Source organism: Nematolebias whitei, chromosome 4 (genome assembly GCF_014905685.2).
Source record: "Nematolebias whitei isolate Nwh7 chromosome 4, NemWhi1, whole genome shotgun sequence".
Taxonomy (NCBI): domain Eukaryota; kingdom Metazoa; phylum Chordata; class Actinopteri; order Cyprinodontiformes; family Rivulidae; genus Nematolebias; species Nematolebias whitei.
Genome location: NC_056501.1, coordinates 21,058,191 through 21,063,813, shown reverse-complemented (window position 1 = coordinate 21,063,813; position 5,623 = coordinate 21,058,191).

The window sequence follows — 5,623 nt, the reverse complement described above, 5'->3', positions numbered from 1 at the left end:
ACACTCTTAAAACAGATCAACTCAAACTGAGTCAAAACCCAACACAGTAATGCGTCTTGTATAAGGACGACACGTTTTGTGTTCTAGTCGACACATTTACTGTGCTAATTATTCAACACAACTGTTGTGTTAAAATGATTCAACACAATAACTATGTTAAAGGAACATAGTTATAACATGTGTTAAATGTGGAAATTTAAATAAATGGAACTCCTCTTGTAGAAATATGAACATTTATTGAATATTTTAACATTACTATGAACAAAAATGGCCATGCTCAGATGCTGAAAGTCACAGCATGCTCACAATTTTCAGTCAGGTTTTATACCTGGATTATTGAGCATGGACATTTTTGGTTTTGAACCAGTTTGACATGACTGTCGACGAGGAAGAGGGCCGGCACAAGAGGAGGGGGCGTGCCAAAGAAACCATCTTAGCATCAACATAACTGGTTTGTTCCACTTTGGAGTAAGCTGTTTGGGGGAATAATCAGTTTTGTGTTGTGTGTTTCCTTGACTGATGAAGCCTTCCGGATGGAAGGTGAAACGTTTCAGGAAAAAAGAAACTGTCCAGATGACCTGACTGAAAATTGTTGGATTGTATACCTGGGTTATTGAGCATGGACATTTTTGATTATTCTGAACTGTTTTTTTTTTTATCACATGGCATTTTAAGTTCATGTATTGAATTTGTTTAACCACTTTAACAGTTTACATATCTTTTAATTGCTTTACAGTTTAAACTTCATATTTTTAACCTTTCTCTAAACAAAACCAATTAATCTCTCACAGGTCACAACATTCATTTTAAAACTCATTTAGGTTATTAATACATCACAACAGTTCTTTAAAGCTGCAGTATATAACTTTTATTTAAAAATATATATATATTTTACATACTTGTTGAAACTGTCACCATGTCTTGACAGTATGGTATGAGACAGGTTATCTGTGGGGAAAAAATCTTTGTGATAGCTGTCACAAGGCAGGGTTTTTGGATTCAAAATCAGCCAGACACAAGAGTAAAAACAAGAACAGTTTTGATTTATTTTTACAGCTGCAGAAGAGGTCAGTATTCAACTGCGGTGACAGGTCCTCACAGGCAGGAGGGAGAGAGTTTCTCAAGCAGACGAAGTGAGGACCACCTGGAGCTGGGCAGGATGAGCGTCACTGTCACTCGGTGAACCGCAGCTGCAAGGCAGAGCTGAGGGGAGTGTGTTCAGAGGGGAATATCCAAGAACAAGGTCCAGAACACAGGCGGGGGTCATACACAGGGAGTCAGAGTTCCAACAAGTCCAAAGGGTCAAACCGTAATCCAGAATCCGGCGACAGAAGAAGTAGTCGAGAACAAGGGTCAGATAGGCAGAACAGAAATCAGACAAGGAGCAGGCAAAAACGGTGAATCCACAAAACGAGCTGTGAGGTAGAAAATCCAGAGAACAAGGCGTGATCGTCAGGCATGAACTTGAAAACACGATGGCTGGATATCAAGGACCATGAGAGGTATAATAATCTGGCAGGTCAGGCCAGGAACAGGTGCAGTGACTCAGCGCTGATGAGCTGAATGTGCAGAGGGGGCGTGACTGAATGACAGGAGCAGGGAAACAGACACATGAAGACTAGAAACATGAACTGAGGGGTTGTGAGCGAGGCAGGGGACAGAGGTCATGATCATTACAATAACAGCATCAGTATTTAGTTATACCAACCATACGTTAAACCATATGGTTTACTTTTCTTGTTTACCTGTTTAAAACTCCTCATAACAAAACATAGCATCATGCAAATTTAAATCTAATGTCCTGTCTTTACCACCAACCGTGATACCATTTCTGTCTCTTACTGATACATATGTTTTTGGCTACAATTGTCTCTGGCTAAAACCCTTTTTATGCGATACACATGCAAACTACCACTGTCTGACAAAAAGTATGTATTTTTTTCACAACAGATAACTTCAGACTTGTCTCACCTGTGATATTCATTTTCATGATAAGCTACAAACAACCACAGTCAGTCTATGAGCTTTGTGCTGATATAAATGAGAATTGCTCTAGTTTATTCACAAGAGAAAAATATTAACCAAAAACGCTCCATTTTTCTGTCGATGGAACAAAATTCACTGTAGGGACTCATGAGTGACTATGCAGATAATTGTAGCAAACTTTGTGATGAACAGTTTCTCTTGCAACACAAAAGCTTCTTGTTGATTGGATCTTTAAAAGAACAATTGCAGTTTTTGTCCCAGTTGGCCAAAATGTACTTTTAAAAACAGTAATTGGATGACTAAATTAACTCCGTGGAAACAGGACAGAAACATTACTGTATCCAACTACATATTTCTTTGATCTGTTTCATAAGAACATCTTTTTTTTGTTGTTCATTATCCAGCCCTACAAAACCAACTTTTAGGTTTGCGAGTCACTAACTGATAACATACTGTAATTACAAGCCTAAAATTAATATTTTTTGTAGATCCACATTGCAGTTTTTTTGTCATTGCCCTTAAAATTACGACTATGCTGCTATGTTTGCACTGGTTCCAGTTTTACATGTTAACACTCAGCAAAATATTAGTTATTAGTATATTAACATATATTTTATCTCCATATAAGTAAGACATGAAATTTTCCTCCCTGGTTCAGAGTAAAATATAATTTATCTAAACATGTACCAGCACCCTCTGCATCTTTTCCCAGGTCCCAAAGAACAGCAAGGGAACAAGTGGCGCTATTACCATCACAAATTGGGGCTGGAAGGGATCAGTGAAACAGAGGGTGAAGAGATGCAGGGATGAGTGAAGAGAGGATGGAATGAAAGTCACGGCAATAAAAGCCTTTTGGACAAACACATTTGGTGCACAAAATTTTACTTGCACTCCTTTCCACACCCAGAAACCCTCCAAAAATAGACCATTGTCACCTTCGCAGCAGGAGTTGGGGAGTAAGTGATAAAACATGAGCGTCACCTGCAGCAGGAAGCAGAGAGGGACTGAGGTAAAGGGAAAGAAGCACAACATGAAAAGAGAAGAGAAAATGCAAGACATGCAAGGATGAAACAGAACTGATGAGCACAAAAGGCTGTTTGTTAACCGAAACTTTTAAACAAGAAATAGATTTTTATAAAGTCTTGTTTTATTCATTGCCACTACTTTCCCAAATGTGTATAAGATAAACCCTTCCTGCTGGTGAATTGTGTGAAATGCTTGACTGTTGGCATTTATATCAAATAAACTTTAAACTCCAAATAGTGAGCAAATATGTCAAGAGTCTGTATTTGATTTATGTTTAGGGATCAAAGTTAAACAGAACAAATATTCAGCTACATGTAGTATTTTGTATCGTAAGCATAGCTAACATTAACTCATCTGCTAGCTCAAAAGATAATCAAAAACAACTACAGCAAAGAAATTAAATGCATAAAACTGACTGTTTAACTGAGACCCAGTGAGTATAAGTGTCACCACAGTGATCCATGTAGTCTTTGCCAGTAAACAGTAATGGTTCTGGTTGAAGAGTGACTGTTTGCTCAAGTCCATCTTCTTGATATTCAAATCAAATGATGATTTTTCTGTTATGGCCCCTTCTCAGTCATTGAAAAAAAATATATATAGTTATTGCCCCTTGTTGTCAGTTGATGTGTAAATTTGAGCTAATGCAGTCAGTAATAATGATGTGTGTACACTCTTAGAATTTATGCTGCAGCTTGAAAATGTTTTTCAAAAATAAGCAGAGTTTTTTTTTTTTTTTAAAGATGAATGCTGGCAATAATTCTCTTGGTGTTTTTGAACAAATAATATGACACGAAGATATATTTGTGGTTCTATATGGCACTGACTTTTGATCATTCCCATCATCGTCATCCTTCAACCAGAGCTTTGCCTCACCAGGCACGCCTTTGTCTTCATTTAATTCACCGTATTAAATCTATTGAACTGATAATGCCCTTTCTGTAGTCAATTTGATTAATGCAGCCCAAAGAAAATCAATTTTCCACCATCTCTCTCCTCTGTTTCATCCCTTCCTTTCTATATTACATTCCTTATCTGTCTATCTGTTGGGTTGTCATGGTGGTGGCTTCAATAAAATGATTTAAGACTGGTTTAAAGCTGCACTGCTTGAGTGATGACAAGGATTACTGTAGCTACAAAGTTGCTGGTGTAAAAACTAGATTTTTTTTCCCCCTGGAACGTGACAATGGCTGACCTTGTTTTTTTATGGTAACAACAAAAAGCAACAAACATTTTGCCATGGACTTTGTGTTTTATATCCCTTTTTAACATTACAGTAATAAAAATCCTTCATCTATTTTTATACTCAGTTTTTTTTTCATCAGCAAACCTATCACTGCTGATTACAGATAATTCTAGATTTCATTTACACCTACTATCAAATTCAAATAATTAATTTACCTGAAGTATGTGTCTTTGGACTATGGGAGCAAACGGGAAGAACGAACTCCAAACTCTGCACAGAACAGCCTCAATGGACCAGCAGGATATTGGGTGCATCAGCAACTTATTCTTATTAAAATTAACAGTGTGTATTACTAACAAGACATGTTTAAGACACAATAAAAAAAAAAAATACTAACGGCAGAAGACTTAACCATGGAAAATAATACCAGCTAGACTCAAATACATTACTAAATTACAGATACTTGATGCACAGTAAAATATAGTTTGATTTGATTTTTGTTCTTTTCCGTTTTCCTGTTGGTGAAATAACGGTAGAAGTCAAAAAGCTAATATTAGCCAAGTTATGTTCATCGGGATAAACCCTGCATGTAGGCTGTTAATTGGGCTGAAAGACTTGCTATCTCTTGTAAATTGTTGCAAACACTAGTTGTTTCAGTAAAATGACACATTTGGGCGGGAAAAAAGCTAAGTAATGCACTTATGTGATTTAGGAAACTGGAAAAAGTTTCAAACAGCCACATTTATCTTCCTTAAACATGAAAAGTTCAAGGAGTTGCTCCTTCTTCCACCACCATATACCTCTCAGTGACTAAGTTGGGACAGTGACGCTAATCTGCACATGATTTAAGATTTCCCCGTACTGTCTCTGACATGTTGTTTAAATGAGTTGAAACCACAGAAATTATATGACAGACAATTTGACTGGTTTTGAAATTGTGACTTTTTAAAAATTGGGGTATAACTTCAAAATGGAAAAACTTTCCATGCTAAGGCTACATTAATGTCTCCAGTCTCTGGATCTCTAGCCAAAAAAAACCAACCAAAAAAAAAAACAAGCAGAACTCTGATTCCCCCTATCGCTTAGGGGTTTGAAATATATATATATATATATATATATATATATATATATATATATATAGGCAGCACGGTGGCGCAACTGGTAGAGCTGCTGCCTCTCAGCGAGCAGGTCCTTGGTTCAAACCCCGGTCCAGGGGCCTTCTGGGTGGAGTTTGCATGTTCTCTCCGTGCATGCGTGGGTTTTCTCCGGGTACTCCGGTTTCCTCCCACAGACCAAAAACATGCATGTTAGGCTGATTGGTAACTCTAAATTGTCCCTAGGTGTGAATGGTTGTTTGTCTCGTTTGTCTCTATGTGGCCCTGTGATGGACTTGCAACCTGTCCAGGGTGTACCCCGCCCCTCGCACAG